The sequence below is a fragment of the Felis catus genome, chromosome D4 (assembly GCF_018350175.1).
Source record: "Felis catus isolate Fca126 chromosome D4, F.catus_Fca126_mat1.0, whole genome shotgun sequence".
NCBI classification, from domain to species: Eukaryota; Metazoa; Chordata; class Mammalia; order Carnivora; family Felidae; genus Felis; species Felis catus.
Window position 1 is genome coordinate 55,691,549 of NC_058380.1, and position 27,564 is coordinate 55,719,112.

The 27,564-nt window shown below is 38.5% G+C and overlaps 1 protein-coding gene and 1 pseudogene across 1 annotated transcript in view; one reads left to right on the forward strand and one right to left on the reverse strand.

Annotated features, from left to right (window-relative positions):
* UBE2R2 (ubiquitin conjugating enzyme E2 R2) overlaps positions 1–27,564 on the forward strand; it is a 116,806-nt gene that overhangs the window by 21,420 nt on the left and 67,822 nt on the right. The gene's annotated exons all lie outside the window — the stretch shown is intronic.
* LOC101080925 lies at positions 12,777–13,508 on the reverse strand (annotated as a pseudogene).

Below are 27,564 nucleotides of genomic sequence, written 5' to 3' on the forward strand. Positions count from 1 at the left end.
CTCCCCACTCCCCTCTGCTCCTCCCCTGCTCACACTCTCTCCCTCAAAAAAAAAAAAAAAAAAAGAATAGTGTGTGTTATTCTTTGTTGTATGCCCTCGTGGGTTAATGAAGTAGAAGGCAGTGAGTAAAAAGTTGAATTATGTTTATTTTCTGTTGTAAAGGCTTGTAGTTAGACTTTTCTTTCTTTTTTTCTTTTTTTGGTAAGTGCTATTTAGTGCAACTAATTTCTTGGGTTTTTATGGGTTGTGATTTTAGTCCCTACAAGCAACTTTAGAGACTGAAGACTCAGGGTTAAAACTTAAAACTGTTCATATTTCCCAGTGGAGTTAGAGAGTAGGCATTATGTACTTTAGTATTTAGTAACCCTTTGAGTTTTCTGCTAAATCTCATTCTTCCTTAATATTAATACAGAGGCATTATAATATAGTGATTAAAGTTTGGGCTTTAGAGTAAGACAGCTAGGTTCTGGTTCTGAACCGGTGATCTTGGGCAAATTATTTAACTTCTGTAGGCCTTTAGTTTCTTCTGTAAAATGGGATGAAGGGGAATGTGGCATATGCTTTGTTAGGAATACTGTGAGAATTAAGTATTATGTTAGTACATGTGAAGGTACTTAGAATGTGCCTGCTATGTGAAAAGCAGTCAGTAAATGTTAGTTGGTGTTAGTGTTAGCAACACTGTTTTGAGTGGTATTTTTCACTTTATAAGTAATAACATGTGCATCATGTAGGATCATATTAAATGAAGAGTTTTATTATGCCTACTACTCTATCCCTTCCCATATCCCTAGTTGTATTTCCCAGAGGTGGTGGTGTTTTTTTTCCATTTTTTCATCTAAAAAATTGTACTAACCACTTAACATAAAATTTCCCATTTTAACCTTCTTTAAAAACATTTTTTTTTCCTTAGGGGAACCTGGGTGGTTTAGTTGGTTCGGTGTCTGACTCTTGATTTCGGCTCAGGTCATGATTTCATGGTTCCTGAGATCGATCCCCATGTTGGGTTCTGTGCTGTCAGTGAGGAGCCTGCTTGGGATTTTCCCTTTCTCAAAATAAATAAACATTAAAAAAAATTTTTTTTTAAGTGGTTTCCACACCCAATGGAAGTCAGGACCCTGAGATTAAGAGTACTGTGCTCTTCTGACTGAGCTAACCAGGTGCCCCCTTCCATTTTAGCCATTTTTAAGTATATACTTTAGTACTTAATACCATTAATTTTTGTACTTTAAAAGCAGTCTTTCTTTTTCTTTTTCTTTTTCTTTTTCTTTTTCTTTTTCTTTTTTTTTTTTTGCTATGGAAGATGATCACAAAATACCCACTTCCCCTCTTGAATATCTTCCCAATTTTCTAATAGCTTCTTAACTTTTAAATTGCTTGTATTGAGTTAAAAATTTTATAAAAATCAAAGTTTTACCTGTCTGTAATTTAAAGAATTAAATGAATTTTGCAAAGTTACTTCATAAAATAGTCCCCCAGACACTGCCTCTTCATTTCCATCACTCCACACAAAAGAACTTAAAATTCTTATAGCTGGGGCGCCAGGGTGGCTCAGTTGGTTAAACGTCCGACTTCAGCTCAGGTCATGATCTCACGGTCCGGGAGTTCGAGCCCCGTGTCGGGCTCTGGGCTGATGGCTCTGAGCCTGGAGTCTGCTTCCAATTCTGTGTCTCCCTCTCTCTCTGCCCCTCCCCCGTTCATGCTCTCTCTCTGTCTCAAAAATAAATAAATGTTAAAAAAAAAAAATTCTTATAGCTGATCATTTTGGCATTAACCTCCTTAATACTGTGCTTCTATTACTACTCTCTGATTTTTAAATTTTATTATCTGTGATTGCCCGCCATAGAAGATAAGGATTTCTTTTTAAATCCCTCCACTGTCTTCTTTCCCTCTAACATATATGTTACACATACACGCACATATATTCCTCCAGTCTTCCTAAAGTTATATCATAATTATAGATCTTCATTACTTAAAATTTAAGATGTAGTAAAATATTACTTTTTTTTTAAGTTTATTTATTTTGAAAGAGACAGAGATAGCGTGAGTAGGGGAGGGGCAAGGAGAGAGAAAGAATCCCAGGCATGCTACACACTGCAAGCACAGAGCCCAACGAGGGACTCAGACTCACAAAACCATGAGATTGTGACATCAACCTAAACCAAGAGTTGAATGCTTAATCAACTGAGCCACCCCAGATGCCCCCAAAATATTTTTATTTCCCATATAATATTTTGTTTTCCATATAGTTACCTTATTTTGCTTACTCATTTACTTTTCTATGTAGTTACCACTAATCCCAAGAATTTTTTTTGTAATAGCTTTATTGAGACAATTTATATTCCATGTAATTCTCCCACTTATAGTGTTTAATCCAGTGGTTTGTAGCATATTTACAGAGTTATACAATCATTGTTACTACAACCAATTTTAGCATATTTTCATCACCTACCAAGAAAACTTTTTTTTAAGTATGCTTTATGCCCAGTGTAGAGCCCACTGTGGGGCTCGAACTACAATCATGAGCTCAAAACCTGATCTGAGATCAAGTCAAACACTTAACCGACTGAGCCACCCAGGGGACCCCCCCCTCCAGTTTTTTTCCCCCTAGGAAAATCTCTTAACCGTTAGCAGTCATACCCCCTTTCTCAGCAACCTCTTCAATCCTAAACAATCACTAATCTACTTTTTCTGTGTATTAGACTTGCCTGTTCTAGTGCTTGCTTTGGCAGCACATATACTAGGTTTGTCTGTTCTGAACATTTTGTATAGATGGAATTGTACAGTATGTATATATACATATATATATACACATATATACACAGATACATTTATACATATATATATGATCTTTTGTTACTGACTTCTTTAACTTAGCACAATGTTTTCAAAATTCATCCGTTGCTGAATAAAATCACATTAAATGGACATAATGCATTTTGTTTATCCATTTGTCTGTTGATGGACATTTGGGTTGTTTCTACTTTTTGGCTATTATGAATAATGCTTCTGTGAACATTTATGTACATATTTTGTGTGGATATTCTTTTCATTTCTCTTGGGTGTGTATCTAGGGGTGGAATTGCTAGATTATATGGTAACTGTTCAATCTTGTGGGAAATTACCAGACAGTTCTCCAAAGCAGCTGTATCATTTTACTTTTCACCAGTCTCCTGAAGTATTCTGAATTTTATTCTGCATAGTTGCCTTCTGTATCTAGTTTATAGCTGTTTACTGAGTTTACTGTCTTTGCCATCAGCCTGGGTGTTTCATGCTCCTACCAGTGTTATATTGGCTGTTTACCTTATTGTCTGTGTCTTTGGTTCATTCTCATGTTTTGGTATATCATATCCTTCAGTAGATGTTTTTGAGGAGGTGTGCATAGCACATGAATTTTTGAGCTCTTATTCTTTTTTTTTTAATTTTTTTTTAACGTTTATTCATTTTTGAGAGACAGAGACAGCATGAGCAGGGAAGGGGCAGAGAGGGAGGGAGATACAGAATCCAAAGCAGGCTCCAGGCTCTGAGCTGTCAGCACGGAGTCCGATGCGGGGCTCGAACTCACGAACTGCAAGATCATGACCTGAGCTGAAGTCGGACACTCAACCGACTGAGCCACCCAGTGCCTCTAGAGCTCTTATTCTTACTTGAGCTCTTACTGAATTTGAGTTGCTTGGCAGGGTATAGAATTCTAGGTTGGAAATCACATAGCTTTAGAATTTTGAGGCTATTGCTCTATTATCTTCTTGGTTCCAAAAGGGCTTTTTGAAATTCGGAACCATTCTAAATCCTGCCCATTATATGTGAATTCTTTTCTTCTGGAAATTTGCAAGATCATCTTTGTGTTCCCACTGTTCTGAAATTTCACATTGCTATGGGTGCTTTTAATCTGGAAACTCATTGTTCTTCAGCATTGAAAAATTTTCTTGAGTTATTTCAATGATATTTTCCCCTATAAATTTTTTTTTGCTGTTATCTTTTGGAAGTGCCTGTTACGTGGATGTTGGATTGCCTGGATTAATCTCTAATTTACATTGTCTTTGAGGTGCCTGAGTGGGTCAGTTGGTTAAGCATCCAATTCTTGATGTCAACTCAGGTCATGATCTCTCACTGTCTGCTGGGCATGGAACCTGCTGATTCTGTCTCTCCCCTTCTGCCCCTCCTTTATTTACACTCACTGTCTCCTGTCAAAAAAAAAAAAAAAGTCTTTTTATCTGATTTTCAGTTTCTTTGTGTTTTTATTTTTGTTATTATTTATTATTTTTTTAAGTAATCTCTACCCTTAATGTGGGGCTTGAACTCACTACCCCAAGATCAAGAGTTGCATGATCTACTCACTGAGCCAGCCAGGTGCCCCATGTTTTTATACTTTTACTCTTGATTTCAGCTCAGATTATGATCTCATGAGGCAACTATGCAGAATAGAATTCATGCACTGACAGTGTGGAGTCTGCTTGGGATTCTGTCTCTCTTCCTCTCTCTCTGTCCCTCCGCCACTCATGGCCCCCCCTTCTCTCTCTCTCTCTCTCTCTCTCTCTCTCTCAAAATAAATAAAAACTTTAAAAAAATTACCTCACCTGGAGTGCTTAGCTGACTCAGTAGGAGGAGCATGTGGCTCTTGATCTCAGGGTTGTAAGTTTGAGCCCCACACTGGGTGTGGAGATTACTTAAAAAAAAAAAAAAAATCTTGGGTGCCTGAATGGCTCAGCTGGTTAGGCGTCTGGGTCTAGATTGTGGCTTAGGTCATGATCTCACAGTTTGTATGAGCCCCTTGTTGGTCTTCCTGCTCACAGCGAGGAGCCTACTTGCGATTCTTTCTCTCCCTATCTCTGCTCCTCTCCCAGATCACACTCTGTCACAAAATAAATAAACTTGAAAAGAAATAATTAACTCACCTTTATCTTTCACCCCTTCTGTGGAGTTATTCATTTTTGTTTTATGTAGCATTTTTAGTATAATTTACATACAATAAAATGTACTGATTTTAAAGGTGTGGCTTCATTAATTTTGACAATTCCCATTTAGTCACCACCTCTGTGAAATTATAGAACATTTCCGTAATTCCAGACAGTTCCTTCATACCCCTTCCCAGTAATTTTCCCCCACATCATCCCAGGCAGCTACTCTTGTTTGCTATCACTATAGCTTTTATTTTTGCCTGTTTCAGAGATTTATGTAAATGAAATCATACAGTATGTATTCCTGGGTTTGGCTGCTTTTCCTCAACATACTGTTTTTGAGATTCACATATGTTACATGTAGTTTGTTCCTTTTGATGAGTAGTATTCCATTGTATCAATATACCCTAATTTGTTTATCTCTTTCTCTGTTTGATAGGCATTTTTCCAGTTTTTGCTACTTGGAATAAAGCTGTTATGAACATTTTTGTTAAGGTCTTTTAGTGGACATTCATTTTTATCTCTTGGGTAAATAGAATACCTAAGAGTAGAATTTCTGTATGTTTATCTCTGCTGTTTTTATTTAAAGAGTTCTATCTTGATACCTGATTTTTATTTTTATCTTTTTAAAAAAATTTTTTTTAACGTTTATTTATTTTTGAGACAGAGAGAGACAGAGCATGAACGGGGGAGGGTCAGAGAGAGGGAGACACAGAATCCGAAACAGGCTCCAGGCTCCGAGCTGTTAGCACAGAGCCCGACGCGGGGCTGGAACTCACGGACTGCGAGATCATGACCTGAGCTGAAGTCGGCCGCTCAACCGACTGAGCCACCCAGGCGCCCCGATACCTGATTTTTAAAAATAACATTGTTTTTGAGTCTTGGTTGCAGTGTTTTCTTCGAACTTTCTGAAGACATTGTATATTTTTATGTAGCGGTAGATGCTGATTTATTTTTTTAAGCTTATTTTTCCCTCATAGACTGTTTCTTCCACGTTGTTTTTTTTTTTTTTTAATTTTTTTTTTTTAATGTTTATTCATTTTTTAGAGAGACAGAGACAGAATGTGAGTGGGTTAGGGGCAGAGAGAGAGGGAGACACAGAATCCGAAGCAGGCTCCAGGCTCTGAGGCTGATGCAGGGCTCGAACTCATGAGCTGTGAGATCATGACCTGAGCCGAAGTCGGACGCTCAACCGACTGAGCCCCCCAGGAGCCCCCCAGGTTGTTTTTGATAAGAAAGATTCATGTTAAAGACTTTACCTTAAGTCTGGTAATCTTTGGTTATCTGCTCAGTAGTCTTTTTTTTTGTTTTTTGTTTTTTTGTTTTTTCAGTTGAGGTTTAATATACAGTAAAGTGTATGCCTAGAACGAGAGAAAACATTTTTAGTGCTCCAAAAGGCACTCTTGTACCCCTTCCAAGTCTGTACCCTCACTCCCCTAAACCATTAATTAGGGGTGTCTGGCTGGCTCAGTTGGTAAAGCATGCAACTCTTTATCTCAGGGTTCTGCGTTCAAGCTGCACAATGGGCATACAGCTTACTTAAAAAACAAAACAAAACACACACACAAAACCTAGGGGGCACCCGGATGGTTCAGTAAGTTAAGTGTCTGACTCTTGGTTTTATTGGTTTCAGCTCTGGGCATGATCTCACAGTTTGTGAGTTCGAACCACACATTGGGCTCTGTGTTGGCAGTGCAGAGCCTGCTTGGGATTCTGTCTCTACCCCCCCCCCCCCAAAATAAATAAACTTAAAAATACCCTATAGCCACTGATTATTTTGATGATTTCTATCATAATTTAGTTTTGCCTATTTTTCAACTTCATGTAAGTGAAATTACTCCATTTTTCTTCTTTGTTTGTTATACATTCTTATAATTGTTTTTAGCAGTTATCCTAAATCAGAGTTTCTCAACTTTAACACAATTGACATTCGGAGCCAGTGATTTTTTGTTGTGGAGTAGGGGGCTATCCTGTGTGTTGTATGATGTTTAGCAGCATCCCTGGCTGCTACCCACTAGGTACCTGTAGCAGCTGTCTCTCAGTTGTGACAACCAGTCTTCAAGCATTACAAGATGTCTCCTTGGAGGGTAAACTTGTCCCTGGTTAAGAACCACTGCCCTAGATATTTCAATCTGCATTCTTTTTTTTTTTTTTTTTAAATATGTATGTATGTATGTAATCTCTATACCCAAGGTGGAACTCATACTCATGACCCAGAGATCAAGAGTTGCATGCTCTTCTGACTGAGCCAGCCAGGTGCCCCTCAGTCTGCATACTTTATTTTTTTTAAGTTTATATATTTTGAGAGAGAGTGCACATGTGTACAGGTAGGGGAGGGGCAGAGAGAGAGAGGGAGAGAGAGAATCCCAAGCAGGCTGAGCACTGTCTGTCCAGAGCCCAGTGTGGGGCTCCATCCCACGAACCATGAATTTTGACATGAGCCAAAATCAAGAGTCAGATGCTTAACCACTGAGCAACCCACACACCCCTGCATTCTTAACTTACTACATTTTAGTCTGAGTTAGTGCTTTTCAAAAAAAGTGAGAACCACATAACAATTGAATTCCAGTCTGTCCTCCTTACCCTTTGTGCTACTGATATCACATTTTAGTTACACATGTCTTATAAACCTCTAAGGCAATAATAGTATTGTTGTTTTACATATTTAATCCTTGTAAAATAAGCAGAAAATCTCAAACACGTGCACACTTTAAAAAATATTTATGAGAGAAAAAGAGTGTGTGTATGTGTGTGTGTGTGAGTGAGAGAGAGAGAGACAGAGGAGCAGAGAGGGAGCTAGAACCCGAAGCAGGCTCTAGGCTCTGAGCTGTCAGCCTGGAAATGGGGCTCGAACTCAGGAACTGCGAGATCATGACCTGAACTGAAGTTGATGCTTAACTGACTGAGCCACCCAGGTGCCCCCCCTTTTTTTCCTTTTCTTGTTTAAAAATATTATTTATTTTTGAGAGAGAGAGAGAGACAGACAGAGACAGTGCAAGTGGAGATAGAGCCCGACATGGGGCATGAACCCACAAACTGTGAGATCATGACTTGAGCCGAAGTCGGACGCTCAACTGACTGAGCCACCCAAGCACCCACTTTTTTTCTAATTAAAAAAAATTTTTTTTAACATTTATTTGTTTATCAGAGACAGAGCGAGACAGAGCATGAGTGGGGAGGGGCAGAGAGGAGTGTGGTACACAGAATCCAAAGCAGGCTCCAGGCTCTGAGCTGTCAGCACAGAGCCCAACGTGGGGCTGGAACTCACGGACCACAAGATCATAACCTGAGCTGAAGTCGGATGCTTAACCTACTGAGCCACCCAGGCACCCCCCCCCCCCGCCTTTTTAATATTTATTTTTGAGAGAGAGAGACAAACAGAGTGTGAGTGGGAGAGGGACAGAGAGAGAGGGAAACACAGAATTTGAAACAGGCTTCAGTCCTTGAGCTGTCAGCACAGAGCCCGATGTGGGACTTGAACTCACAAACAGTGAGTTCATGACCTGAGCTGAAGTCAGTTGCTTAACTGACTGAGCCACCCAGGCGCCCCCTCAACAACCCCCCCCTTTTTTTTTTAAATAAGGCAAATATTCATGAGACTACAGCACCCAGGTCAAAAAATAGAACTATTTTTCAGCTATCCAGGAATCCTTCCCATGTCCCATTTTGATTATAACCTCTTCCCCCTCCCCTTCCCAGATAACCATTGTTCTGACTCTTAATCATTTCCTTATTCTTTATAGTTTTATCACCAAGTATGCATTCATAGACTATTGTGTTACTCATTTTTAAAAATTTTGGGTTTTTTAAGTTTTTTTTAAATTACAGTTTACCCCTCTGCCTCTTTCTTTACATTTTTTTCTCTTGAAGAACCCTGGCCAAAGTTTGAATTTTACTGATTGCACATCTCATGTTGCAGTTAAGCATGTTCCTTCATCCTCTGTGTTTATTACAAATTGGTAGCTGGATTCACAGCCTTGGTCAGACTCTGGTTCAGTCCTTTAGGCATTGCTATAGGCAGTATTGTGTTCTTTAATCGGGAGTTATGTTACTGGTTTTCTCTCTTATTGTCATGTTAGCAGTTGGGCTTTATGCCCAGATCAATTAAATTATTGATAGCTGCAAAACAGTAACATTCTGTTATTTCCTTTTTATTTATTAGTTGGGATACTTTTATTAACAGATGTTTCTCTGGGGCGCATGGGTGGCTTGGTCGGTTAAGCGTCCGACTTCGGCTCAGGTCATGATCTTACGGTCCATGAGTTCAAGCCCCGTGTCGGGCTCTGTGCTGACCGCTCAGAGCCTGGAGCCTGTTTCGGATTCTGTGTCTCGCTCTCTCTCTGCCCCTCCCCTGTTCATGCTCTGTCTCTCTCTGTGTCAAAAATAAATAAACGTTAAAAAAAAAATTAAAAAAAAAAAAGATGTTTCTGTTTATCTACTAGTTATCCAGAGCTACAGGATACATACTTGGTTCTATGTCTATCTCTTTCAAGATAGCAGATTAGTTCCCTATTATCCTTTAAGAACTATTTTTAAAATAGTGTTATTGTGAATTTAGGAATTCAAACATCTGATGGGTTTTAATCAATGGTAATTATTAACATCATTGATTCTAGATTGTCCTACTGTTGGCCAATTGAAGCCTACTACATTAGCTCTTGAATAACTTGATCCACTCCAGGTGTTCTTTATAGCATTCTTGCTATAGGGTATGACCAAGTGTTTGAGGCTTATCTTTTACATTTCCTGCTCCAGATTGGTAACTACCTGGTTTCTCCAAGACACCCTAGTTATTAGTGGAAAATGATATTTGAGAATGTCATCTGGGCATTAGGTATGTGCATTGCTGAGTTATCATTTTGTCTAGGACAGAGTTAGGAGTGATGTGTGTACATCTGTTTCCACACACAGCCACGCACACACACATTTTAAGATTTAATCTCTTTTATATGACATCTATATATCCTTTTTCCCATACCCAAAATTCTGTTCTTAAGGATATAGGGAATAACGGATTAAAATGTCATCATCATTATTTTTTTAATGTTTATTTTTGAGAGGGAGAGAGACAGAGGGCGAGTGGGGGAGAGGCAGAGAGAGAGGGAGACGCAGAATCTAAAGCATACTCTAGGCTCTGAGCTGTCAGCACAGAGCTCGACACAAGGCTCGAACCCCCAAGCCATGAGATCATGACCTGAGTGAGCCTAAGTCGGATGTTTAACTGACTGAGCCACCCAGGCACCCCTAAAATATCACATTATTAATTACTCATTTGTTTTATCCCACATTATACAGTAGTCTCAGAATAGCAATACTAATAATACTGTTAGCCATATGATTGTTGAGCAGTTGCATAAATTATTTTGCATATGCTATCTCCATTTCCTCTGTAGAGCTGTACTATCTATCTATACCATCAGATTACATTGATATTACATACTGTATTCTTTTAATCTGCACCTATTTTTAGTTCTATAAGCAATTATAGAGTTCAGTGGAACTATATACATAGTTCAGAGGTTGACATACTTTTTCTGTAAAAGGCCAGATAGCAGATATTTTAGGCTTTGTAGGCCAGAAGGAAAAAATCAAAGTTATTATTACATAGTTACTTACATAACGAGAGAAACCAAACTTCCACAAAACCCTATTGACAAAATTCAAAATGTAAATAGTTGAGTATAATTTTTTATAATGTAGGTCTACTAATGAGAAGAATGGAATTAATTTTGGGGGTTGGATAATGCTTAATTGGGGTTCAGAGCTATTATCATTAAGATTGATTGCAGTTGTTCATTTGTTAATGTTGATCTCTAATGAGATTTTCTTTTCAAAAAGTCTACACACAGATTGGTACTGCCAAATACAAACATCAGTCCGTGAGTATATGATTTTAATGGAAATAATTTATCGTTTGGAAGGCATTTATAAAATTCTGTTAGATTCTTGATATTTGTCTTTCAGCGTATCATTATAGTACAGATTAGTCACTTCCAATTGTAGGTTAGGTTGAAGCTCCTCAGTTGCACAGTTATACATGGATTGATTTTAAAATATGAATTTTCTGGGGCGCCTGGGTGGCTCAGTTGGTTAAGCGTCCAACTTCGGCCCAGGTCATGATCTTGCGGTTTGTGAGTTCAAGCCCCGCGTCGGACTCTGTGCTGACAGCCAGAGCCTGGAGCCTGCTTCGGCTTCTGTGTCTCCGTGTCTCTCTGCCCCTCCCCCACTTGTGCTCTGTCTCTCTCTGTCTATCAAAAATAAATAGAAAATTAAAAAATAAAATAAAATATGAATTTTCTATTTTACTTAGGGTCCAAAAAACACTGCTGAAATTGTCCTTTGAGCTCAGAAGATAGATATTTTGCAAATTTGTGTGGGAATGGAGACCTTAATTTTTGACTGAACAGGAAGCATATAAAGCAGTTTGCCATTATATACGATTCTAATAGCTTTAGTTATTAAAATATTTTAGGCTTTACCTGCAGTATGTTTCTTATATAAGCAGTCTTTTGCTAATTTTAAGTTCATCAAGAATCCAAGTTTTCAGCAAAAGCTAAATTTTCAAATCCATTTGGTGTTCTACAATAATGGTTGCGGCTGATTTTTTTTCTTTAGAAAAATGTTGAGTCCATTCCTTGGGCTCAAAAAATGGCAGTAAAACTGCCAAGCCATGGAACTGCTGAGTGGTGGGGCAAGTCAGGATATTCAGCTTCTGTTTTGGAACCAATGATGGTGAAATCCCCGAAAGCAAATGAAATTTATCTTTTGGCACTACTGGTCTATAAGACATGATGGGTTCAGATATTTTCCTGAGAATACCTGCTGCTGAGTAATACAGTGAATAACCATAGTCTTGAAATACCTTATACATTTTACATTTTCACAAGTTTTGTTAATTTGTCCCCACTAAGCCTTTTTCTTACCACACACATTTTACCACCATTGCTTGTAGCATTTCTTAGATTCCACTTCAGGTTATACTGAATTAATGATTTCTTAAGTTTGAAAATACTCTTTACTCTAGTAGTTTCACATAGGCATTCATAGAGGCTAATTTTTTAGTTACTCAAACTCTGTATTGATTGATCAAATAAATAACTGATAAGTAATCTGCAACATCTGTTAGCTCATCTGTATTCAAGGAAACCTGCTAGAAATCATTTGCCTTGTTTTTAAATTGACTATTGCTATTGCTCCCAATATCCTCAACTTGCTTGAACAACTGTTCTCTCTGGAAAGGCTAATAATCTTAAACAAGTTCGTTTTCTCTAGACACATTTCCTTGACTGCTGTAATCAAACATTATTTAATTAACTCACCATTAGTAAATGGCTTTCCTTGCTAGGCTGACAAATGAGCTACTCACACACATAGTGTGGTTGCAGTTTCATTTTTTCATTTTATGAAGAAATTAATATGAGATAATTTAAAATTTTCTGATTTTCTAATGCTTTCCTGTGAGTTGGGAACTCTTATGATGAGTACAATCTGGTAATGTCTCTATATGTTGTATTCTTTTAGCATAGTTATAGTGTCATTACATAATAAAGACAATGCTTTGCCATCTAATTTGATGACAAAACATACTCCACTGTGCCTTGATGTGTGACATTTAAAGTGCACTTTCTTGTTTTGACATGATGGGTTATGCACTCATAAATAAAATTAAAATGTCATGTACAGCAGTATGTGTGACACTCCATGCTGTCAGATACAACTACATCACTGCAATTTATAGTGCACCGTGATGCAGCAGTGTGAGAGGGCACCACATAGTCTCTATTGCAGCTGCTCAACTCTGCATTGCAGCATTAGAACAGCCAAGCCAATCATAAAAAAATGAGTGTGATGGTGTTCCCATAAAACTTTATTTTATGGATATTGAAATTTGAATTTTTTTTTTTTATTTGAAAAGTACTTGTTAGTATTTAATGAACCTCTCTCCATGTGGTTTCAGTCTTCAGGCTACCAGGACACAGGCTCCCCCCACACTCTTAATCTTCTCCCCAGCTCTTCTACTGAAGAATTTGGCCTTCACGATGACAGGCTGTTTGGGGAGCTTTCCCTTTCCCAAAACTTTGTAGTAGCCCGATTGCACCACATCAATGATAGGAGCAGCTCCAGTCTTATTTTTGGCAGCATTTACCTGTTTCTGCTCACTAACCAAGGTCCACAGTTTATCAAGGTTGACAGTTGGGCAGAAGCTCTAGTTCCTTTTTAAGTGGTAATGTCTCATACCAACTTTTTCAAAGTAACCTGGATGATACTTGTCAAAGTTGATGCTGTGGTGATGCATGCCACCAGCATTACCCCAGCCTCCTGGGTGCTTCCGGTGCTTGCCGATGCAGCGGTGGCCGTGGCTCACGTGGCCCTGGCTCACGTGGCCCCGAAGTTTCTGGGTCTTCTTCAGTCTGGATGGCATATCGGTGGCCCAGAAGAAAGAGTGAAATTTGAATTTTATGTGTTTTTAGGCATTGCAAATATTCTTTGTATTTAACCACATATTTCCCTTTCAATTGTTTTTCATCAGTTCTTGCAGGGTACTTTTTTTGTTTTTTGTTTACTTACTTATTTTGAAAGAGAGAGAGAGAGTGCGAATGGGGCAGGGTCAGAGAGAGAGGGAGAGAGAAAATCCCAAGCAGGCTCCATGCTGTCAGCGCAGAGCCTGACACCAGGTTTGAGCCCATGAACCATGAGATCATGACCTGAGCCAAAATCAAGAGTTGGATGCTCAACTGACTGATCCATCCAGGTGCCCCTGCAGTGGTACTTTTATCTTAGATGTTTTCCTTCAGCATGAGGAACTTGCTTTCAATAAATGATGTAGTGCAAATTTGCTGGCAACAATTTATCTCAGCTTTCGTTTGCCTGAAAACATCTTTATTTTTTGAAGGTTTTTTTTTTTTTTTTTTTTTTTTCCTGGGTGTAGAATTGTAGCTTTTTTGGTGGGAGGGGGGTGGGGGGGGCAGAGAAGAAGCTTTCAGTATTCCAAAATCATTTTCTTGTTTTCTGGCTTCCTTAATTTCTTTTTTCCCCTAGCTTTATTGAGATAAAATTGACATATAACTTTAAGTTACGTAAAAGTTTAGGGTGTGCAGTGCAATTATATTGCAAAATGATTGCCACAACGTGGTTAGTTAACATATCCTTTATCTCTCATAATTACCAGGTTTTTGTTGTTGTGGTGGTGAGAACGTTTATGATCCACTCTCTTAGCAGCTTTCAAGTACATTGTTGTTAACTATAGCCCCCATGCTATACATTTGATCCCTAGAACTTACTCATCTTACAACTGGAAGTTTGTACCCTTTGACCAACATCCCCATCCCCACCCCCACTCTCGCCCCCATCCCAAAGCCCTGGCAACCACCAATCAATCAACTCTCTGTTTCTGTGACTTTGGCTTTTTTAGATTCCACAACTAAGTGAGATAATACAGTATTTGTATTTCTCTGTCTGACCTAACTTTACTTAGCATAATGCCCTCAGTGTTCATCTATCTTCTCCCAAACAGCAGGATTTTCTTTTATGGCTGAATAATATTCCATTGTATATGTATTCGCTTCCTGAATTCCTTTTGACAAGTCAGCTATCAGTACTATTATTGCCACTTTAAGATAATATCTTTTTTTCTTCTGGCTACTTTTAAGATTCTCTCTTTGTTTTCAACATTTTATGGTGTGCTTAGATGTGGTTTTCTTGGCATTTATCCTGCTTTTGGTCCACTGAGCTTTTTTTTTTTTTTTTTAAGTTTATTTGTTTTGAGAGAGAGAGCACAAGTGCACGTGCATGAATGGGGGAGGGACAGAGAGAGAGAGAGAATCCCAAGCAAGCTCTGCACCGTCAGCACGGAGCCCAATGCAGGGCTTGAACCCACGAACCATAAGATCATGACCTGAGCCCAAATCAAGGGGTCCCTGGGTGGCTCAGATCATGATCTCATGGTTTGCAAGTTCAAGCCCTGCATTAGGCTCTCTGCTGTCAGTGTGGATTCCACTTCACATCCTCTGTCGCCCTCTCTCTCTCTCTGCACCTCCCCACTCGTGCGCTCGCGCTCTCTCTCTCTCTCTCTCTCTCTCTCTCAAAAATAAACATTTAAAGAGTCTGGCACTAAATTGGCTGAGCTACCCAGGTACCCCAGTTCACTGAGCTTCTTAAATTTGTGTGTAGTTCATCAGTTTTGGAAAATTCTTAGCCATTAAGTCTTTGTATATTGCTTTTACCTTGTTCTGTCTCATCTCCATTTATAGATTAGACCTTTTGTAATTAGGTCCTACCTATCTCCTACACTCTGTTCTGTCCTTTTTTTTTTTTTTTTTCCTGTTCTGTGCTTCACTGTGAACATTTTATTGACCTGAATTTGAGTTCACTAATCCTGTTTGATGCTGTTCCAAATCTGCAGTTAAATCTACCCAGTGAGTCCCCAGTTCTAGATACTCTATTTCAGGTTTAGACTTTTTAAACTAGATTCAAGTTATTTGGTGGAAGTTTATTTTAAAAATTAATTCACATCTTTTTCTCTATTTTCTTTTAACATACTAATCGGTGGCATTTTAAAGACCTTGGCTACTAACTCGAATACTTGGGTCATCTGTGGATTTGTTTCTATACCTTTTTCCTCTCTTGATTATCAGTCATTATTCTGCCTCTCTATATGTCAGTTTTTTATTATATGTTGGAGAATGCATATAAAAGAACCATAGAGAGGCAGAGGTAATCTTTATCCAAAGGTGCTTTCCCCTTTCCCTCTGTTAGGAAGATAGGTTGTCAGGCTGTTCCTTTCAAACCAGGCAAGGATTAATTTAGACTGGGGCTTGGGTTACAGTTTAGTAAGACTTAGTTCATCTCTGGTTGCCCTAGTGTTTCTGGTATGCTCCTCTGGACTTTTCTTTGAGAGAGGTGAATTTATGTCTTCTCAGCTTTGGATGACTACAGGAGATGGAATTCTGTCCTTCAGAAGTTCTGAGTTAGCTTTTTATAAAACCTCTGACACCATGCAGTTATAAAATCTGAAGGGAGATTGTGTTTTTGTGTCTATGCCCTAGAGCCAGGGGAAAATTGTCCGTGTGTTTTAAGCACTTGTCCTTCATTCCAACCCTGTGTGACCACCAAAAACTGATTTCTCTTTCTCTTAGAGTCCCCCTACCAATGCCCAGTCTCCTTTTTCAGCACTCCCCTCCCCCTGCTCAATTGGCAAAATGCCCTCTACCACTGAAAAAGAAAATGAATAAAATGGCCATCTGTTTCTGGCTTATAAAAGAAAGACTTTCCTCTTTCTGAAATTTTAGTTCAAATAGGTCCTGTTACTTTTGTCAGTTTCCATATTCTTTCCAAAAATGTGATTTTTGCAAACTGCCCTCACTCCCTGCCACTTTGCACCATTGCAGTGAGAACATTGGTCTGTGACCTACTGTATCCTACTTGGAAGGAGAATTGTCTCCTATTTAATATCTGAGTGACCAAAAAGCTGGCCAAGTTCTGAGTGCATGGATGGCAGGCAACTTTTAACATATGATCTGGCTGGCCTTTTTCTAATGGAACCTCTTAACGTCACTATCTTTAGGCCTTTCTTTTGGGCCTGTGAGTTTCCTCAGTGGAGGCCCTTAACGTTTTCTGTCTGGAGAGTAAGAGACTAACTACCAACTTTCTGTGAGCCACCTGAGGAAGATGACTAGGGTTATCAGCTTATAGCATATTATCTTTTACTTACTGCCCACTGTTTGCCTGATTGCAGCATGGAGTTACAGCCCTACACTGAGCCTGATGTTACCCAACTCAAAGACTTTGACCTTCTCCAGAGAATAAAGCGTCTGTCTTGTGGCAAGAGCATCCAGCTGCATAAGTCAGGGAGGGGATTTGAGAAGCTGACTGCTTTATAAAGAAACCTTCAGGCAGCCTTCCTTCTCTTAGCTCTCTTCTATTCCCACTTCCAGAGCTACTTGATGCTTCCAGTTTTCAAGATTTGGGGGAGGGGAGGTCGTTGTATGTATAATGTTGGTTCTCTGTTTTTCCACTGCCAGTTTAAGACAACTTTCTCTGGCCAGTTGGAATAATTTGTTTCTTTTCCATCTGTTTTCTACTGTCCAAAATTTAATTGCTTTGTCTCTTTGGGCATTGTCTTTGTCCTTGTGGGTGTATGCTTTAAAAAAAAAAATCCTATATTTTAACTTTTAGTGGGTCTGAGGATGAGCAAAAATAGGAGCTATGACTTCAATCTATAATACTAAAAAAAGATAACATGGTACAAAACTCATAAGGTATAAAAGGGCACTTACAGCAAAAAGTTAGTCTGAATAATCTATTCTTTTCTACTGGTTGTAATGCAACCTTTATCATAATCCAAATTCCCATTTACTTGGGTCTGTTTCTGTTTGTTCATTAATCTCTACCTACTTCGACTTATTTTGGCTTAGAATACATTTTTAATGTCTATTAATGTTATTTTCCACTCATTATTTTTGTTTTTCCTGAGAAATTTCATGGCTGTTCTTCCTTATTTTTGTAGAAACCTTTGGATCAAATTGGCTGGATCTCCCCAAAATTCGTTTAGTACCTTTTGTTTGTTTGTTTTTAGTCATTGCATTACATTTAACAGTTAATTTGGAAAGAGTTGACATCTTGACAATATTAAAATCTTTCTATGACCTTTCATTTATTCAGAGCTTCTTTTATATATCTTTCAGACCTCTTATTTATTTGGTTTTCTTTTCTTTTTCTTTTGTAAATTGTATTTTTTTTAAATTTTATTTATTTTGAGGGAGAGAGAGAGAGGGCATGTGTGTGTGCCAGCCAGTGGAGAAGGGGTGAAGAGAGAGGGAGAGAGAGAATCCCAAGCGAGCTCCATGCTGCACAGAGCTCCATCTCATGAACCGTAAGATCATGACCTTCGCCGAACTCCAGAGTCAGATGCTTAACTGACTGAGCCACCCAGGTGTCCCTGTACTTTTTTTTTTTTTAAGACTATTTTTTTTTTTAGAACAGTTTAAGGTTCACAGCAAAATTGGGAGGAAGGTACAGAGATTTCCCATATACAGCTGACCCCATGAGTTGCATAGCCTTCCCCGTTATCAGTTTCTCCCACCTTCTCCCATAGTGGTACATTTGTTATAGTTGGTGGACCTACATTGACACCTCACAATCACCTACAGTCCCATTTCACATTCAGGCTCACTCTTGGCATTGTGCATTCACAAATGTGTAATGACATGTATGATCCTTAATATAGAGTGTTTTCACTGTCCTGGAAATCCTTTGTGGTTTTCTGTTCATCCCTCCCACCCCCAACCACTGATTTTTTTCTATCTCTATTGTTTTGTCTTTTTCAGAATGCCATATAGTTAGAATCATTTGGTGTTTAGCCTTTCACATTGGCTCTTATTTAGTAATAGACATTTTAGATCCTCCATGACTTTTAGTGGCTTGATAGCTCATTTCTTTTTAGCATTCAGTAATAATACATTGTCTGGATATACCATAGTTTGCTTCCATTTACCCAACTAAGCGCATCTTGGTTGCTTCAAATTTTGGCAGTTATTAATAAGGCTGCTGTTAATATTTACGTACAGGTTTTTGTGTGGACATAAGTTTTCAACTGATTTGGGTTTTTTGTTTGTTTTTATTGATTTTTGAGAGAGAGACAGATAGAGTACAAGCAGTGGAAGGGCAGAGAGAGAGGGAGACACAGAATCCCAAGCAGGCTCCAGGCTCCAAGCTGCCAGCACAGAGCCCGATGTGGGGCTCCTCGAACTCACGCACCATGAGATAGGACCCGAGCTGAAGTTGGACGCCCAACTGACTGAGCCACCCAGGGGCCCCTTAACTGATTTGGGTTTTAAATACCAAAGAACATGATTGCTAGATTGTATGAGTATGTTTAATTGTAAGAGTCTGCCCAACACAGTGGCTATATCATTTTACATTCCCACCAGCAATGAATAAGAGTTCTAGTTGTTCCACATCCTTGTCAGCATTTGATTTTGTCAGTATTTTGGATCTTAACCATTCTAATAGGTGTTAGTGGAATTTCATTGTTTTAATTTGTAATTGTAATGATGTGTAATGTTGAGAAATCTTTTCATGTGTTTATTTGCTATCTGTGTGTCCTTAGAGTTCTGTTCAGATCTTTTACCTGTTTTTAAATCATGTTATTTTCTTATTGTTGAGCTTTAAGAGTTCTTTGTATATTTTGGAGTAGTCTTTTATCCCATGTGCCTTTTTTTTTTTTTTTTAATGTATTTTCTATGCCCAGCGTGGGGCTTGAAGTCACAGCCCCAAGATCAAAAGTCACATGTTCCACAAACTGACCCAGCCAGGCAGCCCTATTACATGTGTCTTACACCAGTATTTTCTCCCAGTGTATGGCTTGTCTTCTCATTCTCTTGTCAGCATCTTACACAGAACTCTTTTTAATTTTAATTAAGTCCAACTTATCAGTTCTTTCTTTTGGGCCTTTGGCATTATATCTAAAAATTTATTGCCAAATCCAAGGATATCTAGATTTTTCTCCTGTGTTATGTTCTAGTTTATGGTTTTGTGTTTTGCATTACGTCTATGGTCTATTTTTAGTTAATTTTTGTGAAGGGTGTAATGTCTGTGTCTAGATACTGTTTTCATGGTATCATGCTTAACTTGCAGCACCCCTTTTTTTACTTACTGTGTACTTTCCTTGTCTTTAAAGAGTATTCTCATCCTTTTTCTTTACATATTAATCTTGTACATTCAATTTTATTGCTAAGTAATTGTTTTTTATTGTTGCTATTTCAAATAGGATTTTTTTTTAAGTTTATTTATTTATTTTGAGAGAGAGCATGAGTAGGAGAGGGGCAGAGGGGTGTGGGGGGAGAGAGAATCCCAAGCAGGCTTCATGCTGTTGGTGCAGACCATGATCTGAGCCGAAATCAAGAGTCAGACACTTAACCAACTGAGCCCCCAGGTGCCTCCCTGGCTAAGGAGTCTTAATCTGAGAAAATTGTATAATTCAACAGAGAATTAACAAAGATAATGACAGTTACTGTTTATGCTTAGCCAACTGAGCCACCCAGGCACCCTTATAACTACTGTTTATGAAGAGGTTAACATGTGCCATGCCCTGTGCTAAGGGGAATGTACATATATGTAATATCCAGACTTCCATTAATTACTAGCTGTATGACCTTGTGCAGGGTTCTAAAACTCTTTTTATTCATTTTCCTCTTTGTAATAAGGAGTTTGATGACAATACCTGCCTCACAGGGTTGTTTTAAGAATTAAATGAATTAATAGGGGCTCTTGGGTGGCTCAGTCAGTTGAGTGTACTACTTTGGCTCAGTCATGATCTCACCATTTGTGAGTTTGAACCCCGTATCAGGCTCACTGCTGTCCACACAGAACCTGCTTTGGATCCTGTGTTCCCTCCTCTCTCTGCCCCTCTCCACCTCTCAAAAATAAACAAACATTAAAAAAAAAGAATTAAGTGAATTAACATGTAAAGAATTTAGAACAGTGCCTGGCACATAGTAAGCACTCACTGAGTGAGAGCTGCAACTGCAGTATTTCTTATAGCAATCCCATGCGGTATATTACTGGACAGTTCTATATATGTGGGGAAACTAAGGCTCACAGGGTGTTTAGTAGTCCAAGGTTATGCAGATTAGTCTGTATTCCTGATTTCGTAGCTTATTAAGTCTGTCTGTCTTAATTGTATTTTGCCCAAGCCTCCCAAAGCAGGATAGTTGGATGTTCAGACAAGACAGTTTGTCAGGATGTTGTCTCATGAGGGGATCAGATAGACCCCTGCTGCTGGAATTTGGAACAGTATAGCCTTCAGAAAGACATTGGCCATTGCAAGAAGAAACGAAATATACTTTTAGAACAAAGAACTTCAGAATTAGAGTTGGAGCACATGCTGGCATTTGGGCTGGGGGAAAGAGGTTGGAGCCCAGAGGTTGTTCCTGGGAGTTAGGGATGCATTGATTCTGTGGGTGTCGAAAAGTGGCAATAGCTGCAAGGACAATTACATCAGAAACTGGTAACGAGGGTGGCATTAGTTACTTCATTTCTCAGTCACTTGTATTTACTCTTCATCTCATAATACCAGACCAGCTGTGCTCTGATAGCAGCTGGCGTCATGAGCTACAGAACTCATGGTTTAGATGCCCTTTGCAATAACAAATTTCTTCTCAGTCCTGGTGTCTGATGACGGAACTGACCTGCTGATCTGGATTCCTGACTTCTGGCTTACTCTTAACCTCTTAAAATTTCCCTGTCCCTCCAAATCCTGCTAATCCAGATTTCTTACTGCCGTCATATTACTGATTTGACACTTGCTTTTTTCCTTTTAATTAAATTTAATTTTCATTTACAAAAATAATTAAAATATATATAGTTTTATATGTATCCATCCCTACTCCCAAAAGCAGTCTCTTTCAGCTGTTTTAGAAGTGAAGAGTAAGTGAGTCTTTGGTTGCCTCCATGTTTACTTTCAGCATAAAGCCATGCCTGAGGTGAATTCTACCCCCAGACTCAGTCACATATTGCCAGTATTTATTTAAACCAGTTTTTTGTTGTTGTTCCTAGTGTTAATAATCATACTCATCAGTTCATGGCTCTTTATCATTATTTTGCCCATACCAGACGTTTTCCTGTTTGTTTGGTGGTAGTTGGTAGGTAGGTTTGTATGCAGCCATTTCTTTTTATTCCCATTCTCACTTCTCCTTCCCTCTTTTTCCTTAGGCAACCATTCTTTTTCTTTTTCTTTTTTTTTTTTTTTTTTTAAGCAGGCTTCAGGCCCAGCATGGAGCCAGCACAGGGCCCAACATGCGGCTTGGACTCACGACTGTAAGATCAAGACCTGAGCTAAAGAGTTGGATGCTTAACTGACTGAGCCACCCAGGCACCCCCCTCTTAGGCAACCATTCTAATGTATTTATGAATATTCTTTGATAGGCACTTATAAGAATCACTTAAATTTTTTTTTAACAATGGCAAACTTGGAGAAAAGCTCCAAGAACTTTCCTCCTGAACCATTTGATAATAAGTTCTCAGTGTCTAATTTCCCACCATTTCTCTAAATATTTTAGTTTATTTTCTACAAACAATATTATTCTGTATAATCTCAATATAACTATTAACAATTAGGAAATTAATGTTGAGGCATTAGTACCATCTAATCCTCAAGCCCCATTCAATTTTGCCAATTTTCTTAATACTGTTCTTTGTAGTAGAAGAATTCAGAATCATGTGTTGCTTTTGCTTTTAGTTGTGTCCCTATAATCTGTCTCAGACTCTAATAATTTCTTGTGTTTTTCTAGACTTTAATGCCCTTGATGGGTTTGATGGTTACAGGACACCTATTTTGTAGAATATCCCTCACTTTGAGTTAGTAATGTTTCCTCATGTTTATTTCAGGTGGCATATGATTGTGATTTGTCTCATTATTGAGGATGTTCACTTTGGTCACTTAGAAGATATGTCAGGTTTTTATAAAGTTACTCTTCTCCTTTGTAGTGGATAAGTATTTTGTGGGAAACTATTTTGAAGCTATATAAACATTCAGTTCCTACTCAGCTTTCAATTTATTTATGTTTGTATGGATTCATAGTTTATTATTTTATTCAATGACTAATGATGGTATGCATTCAGATATAAAACTATATGCATATATACTACATTGGTATAAATGATGTAGTTTGATTTTATTTTAATATAATGGTATATTAAAGTGTTAAAATGTGATCTAAATCTGGAAGGTCATATTTCAGAATGTTTAGGATGATTATCTGGTTGGTGGTGAGTAAAACTCTACCATAATGAGATAGGGTGGAGTTCAAAAAATTTAATCACATAAAATATAAGCTTAGTGTTATTTCTGGCTGGCCTGAAGTTATAGGGATCCAGCTGCTTGATCCAATTCTGACCTGGTCCTGGCTGCAGTTTTGTGCCACCTGGTGGCATTTGTCCACTTCGGTATAATATAAATGCGACAAATCTGGCTGCTTAGGACTTCATGCATTGGTAGCAATTTTAGGTGTGGTTAGTTGATGCCAGCTTCTTTGACACAATCTGGTGAATTTGGGCCAAGTGAGTACTGGGTATGAGAAGACCTGTTCTCTATCTCTTTGCTTTCTAAGACAGGTGGCCTACTTTTCTCTTCCTGGCCTTACCCTTGCCTCTGTCAGTATAGGGGTGAGCGGGTGGATATATTTACTGTACTATTGGTGATTTTTATTTTCTCTGCTTTGAAAATCTATATTTTCTCATATTCTCCAAATTAACATGTATGAAGTATTAATAAAGTATTTTTTTAAGTTTATTTATTTATTTTGAGAGAGAGATCAGGGGAGGGGCAGAGAGGGGAGAAGGAGAGAGAATCACAAACAGGGTCCACATTACCAGTGCAGAGCCTGATGTGGGGCTCAAACCCAGGAACCGTGAGATCATGACCTGAGCCAGAATGCAGAGTCAGACACTTAACCAACTGAGCCACCCATGTGCCCCAAGTATTAATCACAGAAAATATTAATAACAGAGAGAAAGATGGAAGGCTCAGCTGTCACAGGAATAAGGGAAACCATATTAAGTAGATGATTTATGTAGGAACCGTTTTCTAGCCCTTCAAAGAAATTTTCAACCCGTGTTTAAGTCTTACTACCAGGACTTATTCTGTGTATATGAAAGGATTCTTCCAAAGCAAGTCTTGTCTTTAATTATTCTATTTTTAAATTTTTTTATTTATTTAAGTAATCTCTACACCCATCATGGGGCTTGATCTCACCACTCCTAGATCAGGAGTCGTATGCCCTTCTGAGCCAGCCAGGAGCCCCTAATTTTTCTATTTTAATTCTATTACGTATTATCACCATTTCTGGATTATTTTCCGATTTATTCTGATTCCTTCATCTACCCACTAACATTTTCTTTTTGTATCTTAGGTGCAAAAGGTTAAGTTAATCATAATCCACAGTTTATAGCCCATTTTCGTCATTGGTTTATGCTAACTACCACTTGTGTTACTTGCTTCTATCTTTATACCCCACTTCCATTTCACTCCTCCTGCCCTAGGCAACCATTCTGGTGTGTACTTTTTAATTTGTACTTGTTCCTACAAAATGTGTGTTATTCAGTATACATGTATTTTACTTTATGTACTTTAAGTATTATTCATATTTTTATTTTCTCCTAAGCAGTATATCTTATTTCTTCTTCTTCTTCTTTTTTTTTTTTTTTTTCAACGTTTATTTATTTTTGGGACAGAGAGAGACAGAGCATGAACGGGGGAGGGGCAGAGAGAGAGGGAGACACAGAATCGGAAACAGGCTCCAGGCTCTGAGCCATCAGCCCAGAGCCCGACGCGGGGCTCGAACTCACGGACCGTGAGATCGTGACCTGGCTGAAGTCGGACGCTTAACCGACTGCGCCACCCAGGCACCCCGTCTTCTTTTTTTAAGATTATTTGAGGGAGAGAGAGCATGTGTGCATGAACAGGGGAAAGGCAGAGAGAGAGAGGTAGAGAAAGAATCCCAAGCAGGCTCTGTGCTGTCAGTGTGGAGCCCAAGGTGGGGCTCGATCCCATGAACTGTGAGACCATGACCTGAGCTGAAATCGAGAGTTGGACGCTTAACTGACTGAGCCACCCAGACACCTTCCATTAAAAAAAAAAAAAAAAAAAAAAAATTTATGGAAAATGTAAAGATAAACAAAAGTGGAGAGAATCTTAAAATGAACTCTGATGTACCTATCACCCAGTTTAGTGATTAACATTTTGCCAATGTTGTTTTTTCTGTCCAGTTTCTTAAAACATATTTAGATACCATTTCCATTTTACCCATAAATAATTCAATATGCTTTTCTAACTGTGGTTATCATATTACTAATTGGAAGGCTTTCTTTTTCTCCAAGTTTTTCCTTTTATAATTTACTGTCCTTATTATTTCCTTTTATAATTTTTACAATAAAAATTATCTGAAAATATTATGGCGTTTTATGTTCTTTGCCTTTGTCTTTATTTTCCTAATTGCTTTTTACTTTTTCTTTACTTCTAATTTTATCATTCACTTTGGAGGTTTTCCTCAAATTTCTGTTTTTTTTTTTAAGCCCTTGGTTAATTTTTAAGAGGGAGTTGCTAAGAAGCTGCAGGTGGGAAATTGTGTGTAAGTGCACCTGGTTGATTAGTGGGTCTCAACAAGCTTAGGTGACAAATTGGGGCCTTTTTATGGGGATCTCCCAAGTATGAGTATCTGTAGGTCATAAATATAGTCTATTTACGTTTCAGTTCACAGAAGAGTTTAATATCTTTTAAAAATGCATTATGGGGGGCGCCTGGGTGGCTCAGTTGGTTAGGCGTCCAACTTCAGCTCAGGTCATGATCTCACAGTCTGTGAGTTCGAGCCCCGCGTCAGGCTCCGTGCTGACAGCTCAGAGCCTGGAGCCTGCTTCAGATTCTGTGTCTCCCTCTCTCTCTGCCCCTCCCCTGCTCATGCTCTGTTTTTCTCTGTCTCAAAAATAAATAAAAACATTTAAAAAAAATGCATTATGGGTTATGTTTCCTGTATTTGGGACCAGTATTGCAAATACTTTGAAAACCATTAGCCTTTATAAATTCTTGGTTTGAAAATGTTAATGATATCATCATTATTTGTAATTGCTACTATAGTTTTTCTTTGTATATTTTATCTCTTGGTAGATTAATATCTGTCCTATGCTGACATATTTGGATACTTACGAAAACTAAGCTGAGCTAGGAAGGACAGTTTATATTTAAATTTTTTTAGGCTCACTGCCCAAGTTTAGTTTACAATCCCTGCCCTGCCTGATAGTTTAAGACACTTGAGAATATCGCTATTTTAACATGGAAGGTTATGCTTTCAAAGTGCTACAAAAACGATTTATGTAGATGACTAAAATGGACTCCTAAAATCTTAAGACTAGGATGGACTCTTGGGATACTGGTTTTCCTTTTACATCTTTATTTTGGAAAACTTACTAGAGCTAGGGTTTTTTTCCCCCTGAATAACCAAAGATAAAATTTTACATACATTTTTGTTTGGCATAGAAGACTTGAGACCTTATTTAAGTTTCTTTATTTTATTTTCCAGAATGATTTTGGACTCTAACGTAAAATACACTTTAGTTATTTAACATAAGCTTAGTATCTGGCATATAATTTTTGTGGGTATCCAGGCTATTTTATTTTAATATAATTATATTTTAGGAATACACATTTTCCAAGTAATTTTATAGAAGGAAATTCTCTTGATTGGGCATGACACTTTCCTGACAGGCCAAATATTGGTGCATAAGCTTCGTTTTCTAGTGACATCTTAGCTTTTGGTGTAAGTTTGGATTCCTTCCTTCCTCCCTCCCTCCCTCCCTCCCTCCCTCCCTCCCTTCCTTCCTTCCTTCCTTCCTTCCTTCCTGGAGAGACTGAGCTGGGGAGGGGCAGAGAGAGAGGGAGAGAGAGAAAATCCCACCCAAGCAAACTCTGGGCTGTTAGTGCAGAGTCTGATAGGGGCCTTGAACTCAGAAACTGTGAGGTCATGACCTGAGCTGAAGTCAGACATTTAACAGCCTGAGGCACCCAGGCCCTGCCCCTATCCCCCTACACCCCCATTCCCCCACCTCCCCACCTCCAACATCTGATTTCTTTTTTTTTTTTTAATATATTTTTTTCAACGTTTATTTATTTTTGGGGCAGAGAGAGACAGAGCATGAACGGGGGAGGGGCAGAGAGAGAGGGAGCCACAGAATCGGAAACAGGCTCCAGGCTCTGAGCCATCAGCCCAGAGCCCGACGCGGGGCTCGAACCCACGGACCGCGAGATCGTGACCTGGCTGAAGTCGGACGCTTAACCGACTGCTCCACCCAGGCGCCCCCAACGTCTGATTTCTAATAGCTTCTTCCTAACATTTTCTTTTTCTTTTCTTTTCTTTTCTTTTCTTTTCTTTTCTTTTCTTTTCTTTTCTTTTCTTTTCTCTTCTCTTCTCTTCTCTTCTCTTCTCTTCTCTTCTCTTCTCTTCTCTTCTCTTCTCTTTTCTTTTCTTTTCTTTTCTTTTCTTTTCTTTTCTTTTCTTTCCCTTCCTCCCTTCCCTCCCTCCCTCCCTTAACATTTTCTGTCATTAATCAGGTAGTGAATGGCAAGTACCTTTTTGAGAGTGTGTGGATGCAACATCTTGTGGTGGCATGGCACGATACTGCATAGCACTATGACCTACCACTCTTTGGTTAAGCAAAAACATTGCTGCCAGTACCTTTTCTAAATGAGTCTTTTATATGCTACATTTGTTCATTCTCGAATTCATGTGTGTTTGAAATCAGAGTTTTCACAGATTCATGGTTGTATAACATCAAATTTCCATTTTTGACTTGTTTGGCATGTCTGACACGTACTTTTTTTTCTTTTTTGGGGTGGTGTGGTAAAACACAATATGAGTTGACACCATGTGAAGTTTTAACAAGCTATTCTTCAGCAATTAGTTAATGCAAGAAAAGATCTGACTTAGTTCTCTGCAGTTTTACTGAGGATCTATTCTGTGTCTGAGAAGCTTTTTATTCTTAAAACAATGGCAAATATTTATGTTAAACTTTAATATTATTTGACAGATATGGATTAGTGAAGAAAGCGATTTTGAATCTTTTCAGTCTATTGTTTCTTCTTCAAATGACTGTCACTATCATTTGCTGATCTGTTTTCCTC